We start from the raw sequence: 16,148 nt of genomic DNA on the forward strand, positions 1-16,148 counted from the left end.
AGAAAAAGGACAATAGTCCCACTTCATGGAACACAGTAACACAAACATCCTGTCTCCGTCAATTCCCACTCTGTGGAGTCAAAACATACAGCGTCATGTGATAGACAACAATCCCATGACTGCAATCACGGAGCAGGAATTCTAACAATCCCTTCTGATAGTTCATCTCCACTCCTCTCTTTCTGTCTGCTCTGTGACAAATATCTGCTACTGCTTTTTAGTGCATGACTCATGGAGTGACAGAAATATGAACAATTGCATAAATCAGTGAATGAGGGATGAGCACTGCCTGCTTTCATTGCGGGTACCAAATGCATACTTAGGTGATCTGCTTAGTACAGATCAATGCACCATTTCATTTCGAACTAAAGGAGGCGAAATGATAAGATCATTCCGGAGTTAGGTATAGAAGGACATTTTGCTAGCATCAAGAACAACAGCAACAAAAAACTTCCAGTAGTTTGACAGAAAAGAGGCCTATAGGCAGGAGGTAAGAGTTGTGGGTGGCAGTGGGCCCTTCCGAAGCCCTTGTGGCACAGCAGTTGCCCTGGGATTTTGGGTGCTGCTTCTACTTGATTAACATGTTTAGTATGTACAGATCCCTTTGCTTAAAAAAATCTGGCTGTTCCACATTATGACAATGACAACAAAGAATATAAGGAGTAAACCCTACACAAATCCAGAGTGGAGTCCCTAAGACAGTTGGATGGTGCCTTGTATGCCTCCTTCTGGCAACTTCTGCAATCAAGTAGGTGCTTTCCTTTGGATCACATCAGTGAGCCCGAGAAGGGGGTCTTGTCGTCTGGGCAGCCCAGGAGCTCCATCAGGACTCAGTCAAATCTTGCCCTTAGTTTTTTTCCAATTTAATCATCAACATATATCTGGGAGCAAGCTTTAAGCCTTGGTCTTTGTGTCCCCACTTCCCCACTCATCAAGATCTGAAATGGTACATGAAGTGAGAAGGGAGAAATAAATGTTTCTGTTCGCCTGCATATTTCCTTTGTTTTCTACCATAGAATGAAGGCTGTTTCAAGCTTTCTCATGCACATTCTCAGTCTGGATTTTTCTTTGGTAAGCAGAAAATATTACATTTGTACTCTTCATATTCTCCCCACCACCACCACCAACAGAATCAGTATACTTGTTACTCTGAACAATATTTTTAATGAATCTATCTATGTACTCTTTTTTGTTTCTGTTGTTAAGCCTGACAAAACGACTGTCATGCAAATTAATTGATACGAAACATTCCATTAATACACTGCTTTTCAAGCTTTCATAAAAACAATGTTTTATTTATATTAGTCACCTATTAGCCTAGTCCTCTAGGTGATGTGATGTACAACAATTTTCTCAGCAAAATTAATGTGCAAATCATCAGCTACATTATCCCTATAGTGGTAAAAAATTGTGTTTTCAAATGCTGTCAGAACAGAGACTAAAATAATAAACAACACCTCCTTTAAAATAAATCTTGATATACAGTGGTACCTTGGGTTAAGTACTTAATTCGTTCCGGAGGTCCGTACTTAACCTGAAACTGTTCTTAACCTGAAGCACCACTTTAGCTAATGGGGCCTCCTGCTGTTGCCGCGTCGCCGGAGCACAATTTCTGTTCTCATCCTGAAGCAAAGTTCTTAACCTGAAGCACTATTTCTGGGTTAGCAGAGTCTGTAACCTGAAGCGTATGTAACCTGAAGCGTATGTAACCCAAGGTACCACTGTATAATATTTTTTAAAAAATAAAAATGTTGAAAGAACTAGATCAACTAAAACATCCTTTTCTGGCACAAAAATGATACCACTGCAGGTGGGCCTTTCTAGGGAGATTGCTTGACAGTTAGGGGCCCCCACCGAAAAGGCCCTTTCTCTCACTGCCACTCTCCATACCATTGAATTCAATGGGACATGCTCTCATATAAGTGTGTATATTAGATTGGCTAACCTTGGCCCTGCAGCTGTTAGACTCCACCTCCCAACAGCCCCAACCAGCATGGTTAATGAGCAGGGATGATAGGACTTGGCAATATCTGGGGGGTACTACAGGTTAGTCACCCCTGGCGTAGCCTTAATCTTCCCCCAGCTTCACTGTGCACCCCAGCACATCTCCTATATCCTGGTCCTGTTGTTCCGTATACCTGCCACTCTAACAGTGCTACACCATATTTCATTTCCCCACAACCTATGCCTCTCTCCACTATACATTTCTCTCCTGTGTCTTACACATAGAGCTTCTGAGTCGAGCAGCAGACAGGGACTGCCAGCCCAACAGAGGCTCAAAGCAGCATCTTGAGCAGCTGTTTACTTGGTTGAACTTCCAAGTCCTGCAGGTCTTCACCTTGTTCTCAGTTGACAGCTGAGTCACATTTGCCCGTGACCCTTCTAATTCAGTGCCAATTATGTGTTCCTTGATTTTATAATGAACCCCTGGACTGCTGAGAATAAAGGATGAAGACAGCCTAATTCCAATGACCATCTGTGTAACTTCTACTGGACGCAAGATATAAAAATCATTATTTAGCTTTCCTGTGAGCATCCATTTGGAGGTGGCACAGGAATTCTCGGTGACTACAGCAAGCAAGGACTCAATTATGCACAGTTAAAAATAAGAGAATGGAAGAGGGAGAGGTGATTGGAGGGTAATTGCGAAGAGGGGTAGGGGAGAGGGGCAGTGCAATGATGGAAGTGAATGAGTAAGATTCTAGGCTATTTGGACTGACAACTTTCAGCACTTCAGGGCATAAAATTGTCTCTGTAGCTTTTCATAGGCATAGCAAGTCATAAAAGAGTTTACATTCTCCTATCACTTTGAAATCACTTCTCAACAGAAAGAAAAGAGGCCCCTTTTTGGGGGAAGGAGGGAAACAGTTAATGCGTAGCTTCCAAATCCACACTTCTGTGCTTTGCATTCAGGCCTTTTAATGGCAAATATGATCTTTTATTCAAAGGTCCTAGTTTCTCCTTCCAGGTCAGGTCCTAGATTTTGTCTGAGCACCAGTCTGCTTGGCTGTGTACTCAAGCATCTTTGTTTTCTCCCCTTGTCCACCTGCTTCCAGCCTTGGGCTATCTTCCGTTTCCAGTTCCTTGGACAGACTACTCAGCTGTGATCTTGGATTCAATTGATTCTGGCTTCTGTTCTCTCCCTTCCCCCAGTGTAACATTGGATGCTGTGTGTGGATATTCTTACTTCTTCTGACTCCAGCTTTTGTCAACAGACTCTTAAAATGTGCAAACTTGTGAGAACTTACTTCTGGTGGCCAAACCTTGATCTGGGGGACTTTATTCCAGCACCTATCCTGCATTGTCAAATGCATCATCAGGACCTTTTACCAGGTAGCAGATCATCACCCAGCTCAGGAATTAGTTTGCCCTGACCCTTTCTGGCTCTGTACACTTCCAGGCCAACCCCTTATCAAGGTCAGAATTTGGTAATATGGTGTCCTGAGTGAGGACAAAATTTGGAGCCCTTCCAATATTTCTTATGTTCACAATAATATATTTTGGTATAGTTGCATTTTAAATGGATCTTCTCAGTAGGTACCCATATAAATATAGGTGGTATTATTATTATTAATTTGGTGCCCGCTCAGCTTAGCACCCTGTGGAGGAGAACCACCCTCACCACTTTAACCCCAGCAGTGCCCTTATTGAAAAACATTTAATATTAATAATAATAATAAATACTTGAACAACATGTACTTTGACTACTTCTTGATCCTTACTGATGCATTGCTTTTACCTTCTTCAAAACATCTCTTTAAAAACATCTCATTTTGTGGACATGGGGTTTTACTCAGAATTGACCTATTGAAATTAATGAACCAAGCTGAGTCATGTTCATTCATTTCAGTCAGACTGCTCTGAGGTAAACTCCACTGAATTGCCACCTGTGGTAAGTGCACAGCTGACTTTAGTGATAGGCAGAGTGAGGAGAAATATGAACATGCATGTGCAGCCTATGGTGACACTGAAATGTGTTGATGATGTATTTTCTAAATATAAGTTGCTATCTATATTTGAATGTTCACAGAATGCTAAATAGAGCAGTTTATTGGTCTAATAATTCATAGCCTATTTGAAAAGTGCTCCTTCCCCGTGTTAAGGCTATAATCCTATACTGGAAGTCATAGGATTGTGTTGTTAGTCTCTCCCTCTCCCCCTCACTTTTGAAAAAAAAAACCCCAGCAATTAGACAGGGCTTAAGTGTTGCATATGCAAATAATCAGTGGGGGATGGGTGGGGGAAGTCTTTGGAACAACCCTGTGAGGTAGGTTAGGCTCAGTCAACACATGTGGAACTGCACATACTTAGAGCATTTTTTAATGTTTGGGTTTTTTGTTTTTTTTAAAAAAAAGATGGCTAGCTAGCAAACATGTGCAAAGGCAGCAGCTATTCCCAATGGATTGGCTGTGTGTGTGTGTGTGTGTGTGTGTGTGTGTGTGTGTGTGTGTGTGTAAAATATAAGGGCCCAATCCACTTATAGTGTACAGGCCCCATGAAATCCTATTAGCACCCCTGCCTGTAAGGCACTTGGTATTGACTCAGGAATGAAATTGCTAACTGTCAAGACAATTGAGCAGGGGGGACAAAATGCTACTATACATGTAAATAAAATATCAGTATTGTTTCAGTGAAGAAGTGTACAACTAAGGTTGGAGCAATGGATCCAAACTACAAGAAAGAAGATTCCACCTAAACATTAGAAAGAACTTCCTGACAGTAAGAGCTGTTTGACAGTGGAATTTGCTGCCAAGGAGTGTGGTGGAGTCTCCTTCTTTGGAGGTCTTTAAGCAGAGGCTTGACAACCATATGTCAGGAGTGCTCTGATGGTGTTTCCTGCTTGGCAGGGGGTTGGACTCGATGGCCCTTGTGGTCTCTTCCAACTCTATGATTCTATGATTCTAAGGTGATCTGGCACAAACCAGTTCAAAAAACAAACTAGTGAAAATTAGGGATGTCATTATACCTATCACCTGTTAGTTATCTGAGGGTATGGCCAGAATATAAATGGGTTTGCCTTCATTAGGAATGCTTTGTGAATATTCATTTCATCTTCTAAAAGCGATTAAAGGATCAGAGGAAGTTTATTGCAAGGCACTTATAATAACTGGGGTGATCTGAAACATGAAAGCAAGTCATCTAAGAGACAGTGTGGTTTATCTTGTTAACAACATCAATTAAATGAAGATGATCAAAGTGTGTAATACTAAGCAGGATCTGAAGACAGCAGATGGGCAGCTATGGCTTTTAATTTCTTTTAATAAAGGAGTAAGAGGACTTTAAATAAAATGGGAGTAAACCATTAATAAAAAGTAAACCAAGTTCATAATTTAAGCTTTGGCACACAGAATTTAGTTGAAAGCAAACTAAAAATTAAAAAGCCTGATAAAAACGTAAAATAAGTCAGTAAGGCAAAGCTGTGGGTTTTCCATATGACTCATGTCATCTAGACTTGGTAGTTATTCAATCAACTTCTTTCACCCCCTGGATTAAATATCTTAAAACTGTTCATCAGTTTGAGCCTTACTTATCTGGCCTGACTTACATTGCTCTTTGACGAACAATCTAAGACTGTGAACTTTCAATCAATGCCATCCAAGGTACTGAAATGTCTGCTATTCTAAGACTGCACCTACCCATCTGTGAACTGAGAGGGTGGTAGTAGAACTTCCTCTATTATTTGCTTAACTGAGCTTTTGTTCTGCGGTGATCAGAATGAACTTTCAGAAGCCCTTTTCATACGTGTGCACGCACACACACAGTTTGCATCCCCTCAAACTGTGCACTTTAAAAGACTTTAAAATTATCAGTGCAATTCCCTATTCTAGCCAATCAGGGCTGCACTTTGATAACCACCATCTCCTCTCCCCCACCGACATACAAATTACTGAAAGGGGATGCTTCCAATTAATATTCAACGTAGCAGGCATAGTTTAGATGGATTTGTGAGGCGTTGACGTTTATTAATAAATAAAATTCTAGCAGTTGTCCTGAGTCAAGGAACTGCAAAAGGCAAAGCAACTATGAATCTTGTATACAATGAATAAAAATGAAACCAGTGGGCAGGAGCAAATTCAGTAGCATTAAATGTAAAAAATCAGATGTTCTATAGACTTGAGTTTCTGGTAATTGAAGATGGCATTGATATACCATTGCCAGGGCAAAAAGGCATTGCAAGTGATGGATTTCAGTTTATCATTTTGGAGTATCAGCAGCATGAATTGGCTGAGTGAAGAGTCCATGTAGTACAGACAACTCTTATACTATGCTTAGCATCTCACACGGGCCTGCTGCTTTAAAGAAGGCAGGCTAGTGAGAAGAATAAAAATTTCCCATGTATATATTTAGAGTTGTGAAGTGCCTTTACAGTCACTGTCTTGGCAAAAGGTGTTTATTTGCTTTAGCCGCATCGTGTTGATAAAATAAAAAAGGAAGATAAGTATAATTCTCTATGAAGAATTCTCTATGAATGTCAAATAGGTTTGATGTGACAGTTCAGTTCTATACATGTCAGCTGATACATAAGCCCCACCGAGTTCAGTTGCACTTACTCTCAGGTAAATATATATAGGCTTGCAGTCTGCCTGCTTATGTAATTTGTGGAATTTATCTGAATAAACAACTGTATATGTCACACTTCACACTTCATACTTGTGTACTTCAAGGGAGCACTTAACACCTATGATCATAACAGAACTTGCACATCATTGTTTTGAAACTGAAGCATCTTCTGTCTTCATTGTTCCTAAATGCTTTGCTTTGGAGCATCAAGAACAACAACTCACTGGTGTTCTTCCTATATGCTCTCTCTGAAGTGATCCTAGGAGCCAATCCTCAGTGGGTTGGCACACCTTCTTTCAGTCTGATTAGCTCCAATCAGCACAGAGGGTTAAAAGACTTCTCAGTGGCTTCAGAGCTCCCCTTTCATACTGATTGGGTAGCTCTAGGATATTGGAGACAGGGACCCTGCTACAAAAGTAGTGATGGGTCTTCATCCCCCCTACAAGCCAGACTATTACACTTCTGCCAATGACACTGCAGAAGAGAGCATGGTTGAGGGTGGACACTTCATTTACAGATGGCACTGGCCATTGTTCAGAGTCACCATTGTGACGCATGAAGCAAGAGTGCAATCTACAACAACACATCCAGCACTCCTCTGCAGCTGCACATTGCAAGGGGAATGGTTATTTTGGACTGGTTCCACTACATCTGTTTGGTGCAACTAGAGAAACATGATATACAAAGGGAGGAAGCTGCATAGGGATGATTCACCCACATACACACCTCCCTCCCCATCACAATCATGCTCTCTCTCACTAAGTAACATTTGCCATTTGTGGGGTGACTTAGGCATCTGTGGTGGGCCATATTGAAGGCCTGCAAAGGTCACATGCTGCCCTTGGGTTCCCACAGATGTGTGATGGTGTAGTGGTTAAAGAGCAGTGGACTCGTAATCTGGTGAACTAGGTTTGATTCCCCGCTCCTCCACATGCAGCTGCTGGGTGACCTTGGGCCAGTCACACTTCTCTGAAGTCTCTCAGCCTCACTCACTTCACAGAGTGTTTGTTGTGGGGGAGGAAGGGAAAAGGAGATTGTTAGCCGCTTTGAGACTCCTACGGGTAGTGATAAAGCGGGATATCAAATCTAAACTCTTCTTCTAAAACATTGAGGTGCCTGGCTTTCACAGTGAATCTAGTCCATCATCCTGTTTTAGTTTTATTTGTCATCTTTTTTTTTAGAGGACTATCACGTAATATGTTTCTTTGGAATGCACACGAGTATGAAACATGCTGAGAACTATGAAAATAAAAAGATGACCTCTCTGCACCTCCTATTTGAACAGTACAGTCTTTGAACATTAGCATATCAATGGACTGAAAGCATGTAGCTAACATTGTGTGTTCTGTATCTCTAGCTGACATTTTTGTGGTTGTACAAATTTGTATGTGTGGTTTTCTGTTTTCGTTGCCAGTGGCCTGAGCAATGGAATAAACCTGCAATGTTAAAACAAAAACTAAAACTCAACCTCCTCCTCCCCCCCCCAGCAGTTTCTTGTTTCATGAAACGGAATTGAATTGGGGAAAGTGTTGAGAGTATTGTTTATTGTTATTTGCAGTTGGGAATGCACGACTGCTTAGCCAGTTAATGTACCATGTGATTTAAGGAAATGACCCTGAAAGAAATATAGTACTCCAGGTGCTTTTAAGAAACTAGCAAATCACTGAAGCCTGAGTAATGCAACAAACAATCAACAACATGGTGGCCTCTGAAACATGCTCCCATGTTAGGTGCATTTCAGAGTGGCAAGGTGCTTGTGTGAACCATATAGTGGCAGCAACTTCCACTTTGCCAACAAAACCCAGTTTTTTTAATGGGGGGAGTGGCATGATTGTTACCACTGCTACTGCTACAAGCAGCAGGCTAAATATAGCTGTACCAACACAGCTGAATTTTAAGCATCAAACACACTGCTGATGGTATACATGCAGGGAACCTGAATGTACACTGTCTGCCACTTTACATATGCACATTTTGTCTACCATTGACATGAGCATGAAGTGATGACTTTTGTGTGTAAATGAGCCATCCGGTAACAATCACTGCAGACAGTGCTTCAGCGTTAATTCAAAGGCAATATCCTGATGCTGAACAGTACCTAAAGTCAACAGTAAAATCTCATTCCTGTAACAAGTGCAAAATATGTCAGAAATCAGCAGATCAGACTGATATAGCAACACAGTGGTGCTGGGTGCCCATTGAGGCTGGTGGGGAAGCAAGCAGGGAGGCCAACACACTGTGGGGGGAGCCAGAACTGACAACAGGCGGAGCCATCCAATTCTAGTTTAGTCTCTCTTCTCTTCCCTGCTGTGTTCTACAAGGGCAGCACTTAGTTGCAGCCATTGGTAGCCCTATTCAGATTAATTTCCTGAAATTAATGGACATGATTAACTGGCCCATTCATTCCAATGGAAGCTGATAGACAGGGCCACTCCTTGAATGAGTTTAAGTGAGAAGGCAGGCAATTGGGGCTGGCTGAGGGCAGACTGAAGTCTGTGGGGCAGTGCATAATTGACCCTTAACAGACCAGCCTCCAGTATGCCTGGATTGATCACCCCATGGAGATAGCCTAGGTGAAGAGGTGAGTGTTAAACTGGTGTCTAAATGTGAATACTCTAGGTGTATACAATTCTTCCAGGTTTTGCTTCTTCACTAGGGATCGCTGGGGGCAATTGAACCCAGCGCCTTCTGCATGCAAGGCAGATGCTGTGTCCCTGAGTAGTAGTAGTAGTTGTTGTTGGCATCTGTCTGTCTTGAGAGACAATGGGGTTTGCCTCTGGGGATGAAGTCAAACCTCTGTGTTAGCACCTTCCATGGAGTGCATGCCTGGGCAGTGTGTATGGGGGTCCTGAGCTGCCCAGGCGACAATACCTTCCTCTCAGCCTGATGTGGTCCAAAGGCAAGCAGAGTAATATGTTTGGCGCCACCTTGGCTACAGGAGGTTCTAGAAGGAGGCATACAAGGTGCCATCCAGACACCTTAGGGTTGGCACTCCGGATTTGTGTAGGGTTTGCTTCTAAGCCTTTTCTTTCCCCAAAGATGTCCTGCCAGGCCATAGAGGTTTAGAATCAAAGTTTCCCTTCTCCTAGATGGGCTACCTTCTGAGGTTAGTGTGCCTTCTGCCCCCCACTTCCCTCTAAAGCACATATAGAAACCACCTTCTTGACCATTGGACTTGCTATTGGTTTCGTCTGTTCAATCTGCCCTGTAATATAACCTCAGCATAACTTCAGTCTGTAACCCACTGAGGCATTTTAACTTCTTTTTTAAGCAAGCAAGCAAACAAACAAACAAAAACGTATCTTTGCCTTGACCGACTCTAAGTGAAGTTGCTGGTGAAACTGTCAGCACTTGGAACACTTGAGCTCCAAGACGCTCCATCTCACTTATTCCCTGAGTCACATTTTCTAAAAGTGCAGGGTTCTTAAGTTCGGCATTGCACAGCAGGGTGCACATCACATCTCAATGCTACACTGTTTTATTTATCATCTGCTATGTTTGCTTCCTGTAAGGCTGAGGTTTTGGAGGGGACTTGTGATGTTTCTAGGAGTTGGTGCTTGAATCTTATCTGGAGAAGTGATATTTATTGGACTGTTGCTCGAGGGATGCATATATCTGTATTCATGTTTGGATTTGTGTGTGTGCATGGTTATCTTCTGTTTTTCTCTCTGCCATTTCTCTTATCAGTATTTTAATTAAATGGAGCATTTTCTGGTTGTAAGCATCCTGAAAGTCTTTCAGATAAATTTTGCTTATAATTCTGTACAAGCCTAAAATTATGTGCTTATGTGGACCTTTTTAATATTCCAGTCTTCAATGAAGTCACACTGCATACTCATTATTTTTATTCAAAGCTATGCTTTAACTAAGCTGGGTGCTTGTTTGTTTTTGTTGAGTACTTTTCTTTTTCTGGAACTTTCCCATTCCATTTTTGTCACATCGGCTAACAAAAAATCTTTAATAGATTTAGGATTATCACTGAAAAGAAAAAAGACTTGGGCCACATTTACACCACACATTTAAAGCACTATGATACCACTTTAACGCACATGTCTTCCCCTAAAGAATCCTGGGGATGCTTAGAGTTGTTAAAAGCTATAATTCCCAGAGTGGCTTAACAATCATCCTCTCTGCCTGTGGAACTCTGTTCACTATGCATTTGGACACCTCTTAAGATATTGCAACCAAATTTTGCATTTTCATTCCTGAGATCAAGGAGCTGTCGGGATATAATTGGATACCATTCTGAACCAAGAGGGTAGACTGAACCTTTCAAAACTGTTCTGATTTTCTTAGAATTTTCAAGCAACACCAGGTATAAGAAGGCTAGTATAATTTAAAACAACAAAATCCACCCCCAAATCCCAGACCAGCAAGAAGGCTCCCTTTTCTGCCTCCATTGCATATTTAAGTAGCTACCCAGTGCAGCTTTTGTGTTGTCTTGGGCCTGTTAGCATCTCCAAGGAATGCAGTTTTAAACGCTTTGGAACCCAGTGTGAATTGTTTACAAGGCACTTTGAAGCTAAAGTGACTTGCCTCCAAGCAAGCTTGAAACTATTAAGCCCCTTGGCTTATTAAAGTTTGCCAAGGGGGTATGACTGAGTGGATCCACTGACTAACACATCCTTGTGGGAGGGAGTGGTCCCTGCTGTCTTGAAGGAAGCAGTGGCTCAACCAGTTCTTAAAAAAAAAGGGGGGGGAGGCCACCCTGGACTTTGTGTCAGTTACTGCCTGGTCACAAATACTCGGTTTTTAGGGAAGGTAATTGAGAGGGTCGTGGCACAACAATTGCAAGTACACTTGGATGAACCCAGTTATATTGACCCATTTCAATGTGGGCTCGTGCCTGGTTATGGGACTGAACCAGCCTTGGCCACCCTGATGAATGACCTGCATCAGGAGAAGGGCAGGGGGAGTGCAACCATGTTATTTTTACTTCTTCCCTCAATAGGCTTTGATATAATTGATCATGGACTCAGAGGTGGATTTAGGGCAGTGCGACTGGTTCCATGGCAGTGGGTGCCTAGCCTAGGAGGCATTGCAGGGTGTCACAATCATGATGTAGTGAACTGATCAGAATGGAGAGTGAGAGGTGGGGTGTGCGTGCCAAATTTTGGCCTTGCACAGGGCGCTGCTGAAATCTGAAAGACCAAAGTCTGCCCCTGATAGTATCCTTCTGGGCCAACTTGGTGAGAAGGATATTTGAGGCACTGCTTTACAGTGGTTCCAATTCTACCTCCAGGGTTGCTTTCAGAAAATAGTATTAGGTGATTGACGTTTGGCCCCCTGGTAGCTGGGCTGTGGGGTGCCACAGGCGACCACCTTGTCCCCAATGATGTTTAACATATATTTGAATTTGTTGCGAGTGGTCATTAGGAGATTTGAGGTGATATGCCATCAGTATGCTGATGTCACCCAGCTCTATTTCTCTGTAACATCTGAGTGAGGAGAGTCCATGCAAGCCTTGGACTGGTGCCTAGACTCAGTGGCAGACTGCATGAGGGCCAACAAACTGATTTTTATTCCTGACAAGACAGAGGCACTATGAGTGGGTGGTTCCCAAGTTTACTGTAGAATAGGTAATCAGTTAATTGCCTCCAAGGCCTTGCTCCACTTGGTCTTCTGCATAGGCCATGCAGCTGTGCATACTATTATCTCCCCTTCTCGTGAAGTCTCCTGCTTTCATGGAGATGGGCTGTCCAGCCTGTCACCTGAGGGACGCAGTTGTTGCTTCTTGTTCCACCACTCTTACTTGTTCTCTCAGAATCTCTCAATGGAAGTGCTGCACCCTAAACCGAGGCCATGGGAAATGTGTATTCTCATAATAATCTGAGCACTGAAGCTGAAATCTGCATATTTTCATAAAGTAGTTAAAGCAAGCAAGTGTCAGTTTTTGTCTGTTTTGCTGGAATGAGTGATTTGTACTAGGAGTTGAGTTCCTTTATTGTTCATGAATTATCAACATTTGAATGTTTGTTTAAGGTTGTCTTTCCAGCAGTTATAGAGCATGACAATAGTGTGAAAGAAAGAAAGAAAGAAATGCACAGTGGGAAGTTGTTGTTTTTGTATGTAAGCAAACACTATTTCTTGCCTGTTGCCAGCTTACCCATTCACAGAAGTTAGCACTAGCTGTGTCATTCAAACTGATGAAGCGTGGTTGTTAATCCATCACTTCCCTACCTTTTATCCAAAGGAAAACCCGCCATATCCCCCCCCCCCCCACACCATATTATGCTGTGTGAGTTTGGGATAGCTCAGTCGGTGGAGTAGGAGCCTCTTAATCTCAGGGACATGGGTTCAAGCCCCACATTGGGCAAAAGATTCCTTCATTGCAGGGGGTTGAACTAGATGACCCTCGTGGCTCCTTCCAACTCTACAATTCTCTGATTCTATGAATGCATTGTTTTCTCCAGTTCTTCCTGCAGGCTGTCCATAATATATTTGGGGCCTGATATGAGGCAGGAGGATGAACCTCCTGCATTGGGTGAGCATGCTGGGTAGGCTGGAAGTGGCACATTAATCTCTCTCATGGGGCTTGCAGCCCACCCAACACAGCCTGCTACAAACTGAAGCTAACTTGAGCATACTGCAATGGAACCATAGCTGTCAACCTTCCCTTTTTTGTGTGGGAAATTCCCTTATTCCAGCACCATTTCCCACTGCTTCCGGCTTCTACCCCGGATTGTTAGATATCCTGTAAACTGTCCCCGGGACAGGTGTGGCTGCTGATCCCTTATTTTTGAGGCTGCTGATCCCTTATTTTTGAGGCTGCTGATCCCTTATTTTCAAATCTGAAAGTTAACAGCTATGAATGGAACAAGAATCAAACTCAGTATTACAAATAATTCAGAGACAGCGATTAAGAATGAATCACCTAGTATTGTCACTCTGTGCTGCTGGCCATGTTGGCTGGGGCTGACTCTTGGGGACAAATGAAAATCCTCTCAGACCAGTGCTTGGCAGTCACAGGACAAATGGAAGAAATCACAACCCCAACAGCAGTGTGGATGAGCCCTCCCTAAGTGTCTTAATGCAGGTTGCAGCTCACAGCCCATTTACTCACCAGGTTGCTGCTGAAATAAACAGCATGTAAATATAATCTCTGGGGACGCCTGAATATTATTGTGAATTGCTTATTATATTTAGTATATTCTGTTGATTCCTATAATAATTTTGGACATTTTAGTTAGGAAAGGTAAAAATGGGTTCTCCCTAACACATATTGCTATTTGCATACTCTGCCTATGATTAAGTGGCCATAAGCTGCGCGCGCACACACACACACATACATCTGTGTGTGAGAGAGTGTGTATTTGATCTGCTACTAAAAACATCATTCCTCTTTTTTTCATATACGTCCAGAGCACAGATAAAATAGTTACATCCACTTTTCCTTCCGTTTGTACAGAGTGCTAAAAATACAACAGAATGGTAATTGAACCACTCTTTCAATGACATAAATAGGCTTTTTCATGGCATTTTCACAGCAATCAATATCTCTGATTCATTTGCTGCCCTCCCAGTGCACCCATAATTCCTATAATTTTCGCATTTCCTTCAGAGTAGCCAAGATATTTGTCATGAACGCTTAGTTTGAATTGTGTGATCTGTTTAAAAGATAAAAATGTGGAACGCTTAAAACAGATAGGCAGGTTTTTATTTGTCAAATGTGATTTCAATGCATTGCCTAGGAAGCAAGCAGGTCGTCTTATCTGGTTTTTACAGTGTCCCCTATTTAGCCAATCTGTCATAAAGACACCTCTGATTTGAACTGGTCAGACTGACTGAGACAGCCTTCTACACAATTTCCTTGGGATGCTGCCGTCAGCGGGGAGGAAGAAGCTATTTGTACAGTTACAAAATAAAGAGCTTGTCAGTGGTCTATGAAGGAGAGATTTATTTAGCAAAATAAATGTTTCCATTTCCAGGGACAATGGGTGATATCTAATTCCTGTACTTATCATTGTAGCAACTGTGGAGGCAGCCATTGATGGAAAATGAGGCGAGGTGATTTTTGCCAATTTCCCCTTGCCCTGGAAACCCCCAGCACTCCCCCAAATCTGCTCTGGGGGATTTGGGGGTGGGTTTCAAGAACAGATTTGAGATGTGTGTGCTGGAGACTGCTAAAGGGAAGAGGATCAGCAACATTCATCTGTTCTGCAGTTCAAAATGCAGATTAGGATAGGATGTCAGTGGGCTGCTGGAAACCCTCGCCAACCTGAAATTGGGTATGAGTTGCATCAGAGAAGAGTGAGTTCTGAGGATCTCAGGTACGCAGGGAGAAGTGGATTTCTACAGTTTTAAACTATACTACCAGTTCCTCTGTGCTGCAGAAATGTTTGAGTACTGCAGAACTTAATCCAGAACAAGATCATAAGAACAATATTAGGTGTGCCCAGATGCACGCCTTTAGATTTCCTAAGCAATGAAACTTGAATTCTTCTGGTACAAATTAAGGCTCTGTTGTTATTTTTGAATTTCTAAATTACTATCGACACTAAAAGAAAGACTTCAAAAAATGTATCAGAGAGCAGAAGTTTAATTCTATCTGTCTACATCAAATGCCTACCAGAGATATCAGAGGTTAGTGTAGATAATTCACTAATGTAATTTCAATAATATATTTTCATTGATCTAAAATGTTTGTTCCCAGAAAAAAAATCATAAGAGGAATTAAAGATGTGTGAATATGACATGAATTCTCATTTCTGACCATCATTCATTTTATCATTACTCAAGGGCAGCCCTTGCTACAGATAGTTCAGTAATGTAGCCTAGAGGATATAGAGTCAAGGATAATGGTCAAGTAGGTCTAAATTAGAGGTGGTGGAGAAACTCATCTCTCCTAATTCACACTTAACCAAAACAGTGCACAAACAGAAGCAAAGCTGGTGCCAAATATATTGCTTTGTTTTCCTTTGGACTATATCACCGAGGCTGAGAGAGGGGTCTTTTAATCAGGGTATCTCAGGACTTCCATACACACTGCCCAGACTTTCACCCCAGAAAGGTCACTTTGGTCCTGCAAATGCAGCAAAAAAGCAAGAAACAGGGGAGGCAGCAGGGAACTGTGCTGCAAAATTTTGCAGTCTTTTGGATTTTGAGATGCAGTATTCCAAAAAGGTATGCATCTGGGGAAAGTGTGAATAAAAATGAATATATTATTGAAAATAGCATACCTTGATACCATTTATTAGACAATGGCTACATGCAACCATTGCTTTATCAGGAGAAATGCGCAGTAAAATGGAGATTACTTTTTCTGAGGATTAAGCATTGCAAACTGATGCAGAAATGTAGTGAACTTGAATTTAAGAATGGAAAAATGAGAAGCCAAAATTTTCAGATTAGTCCATCCCTATGCCTGATTATAGTTTTTAACAGAAAACCTCCAGAAGGATCCTTATCCTATGAGCTACTGCACCACACTCCCACAGTTAATGCATAAAAAGCATTTGTTGATGTGCATGTGGTAATGTCCCCTGCTGTTACTGTGGCACAGGTGTGCTTTGCTGCAATATTCCATCTGGACCAGTGTGACCACAGCATCCTTATAAGAAGATCTTCATTCTAATGGCCCATCATAC

At 42.1% G+C, this 16,148-nt stretch overlaps 1 protein-coding gene across 3 annotated transcripts in view; it reads left to right on the forward strand.

The window, feature by feature from the left end:
• PDE4D (phosphodiesterase 4D) overlaps positions 1-16,148 on the forward strand; it is a 624,753-nt gene that overhangs the window by 137,412 nt on the left and 471,193 nt on the right. The gene's annotated exons all lie outside the window — the stretch shown is intronic.

This window comes from Podarcis liolepis (genome assembly GCF_965112155.1).
Source record: "Podarcis liolepis genome assembly, chromosome: 11".
Taxonomy (NCBI): domain Eukaryota; kingdom Metazoa; phylum Chordata; class Lepidosauria; order Squamata; family Lacertidae; genus Podarcis; species Podarcis liolepis.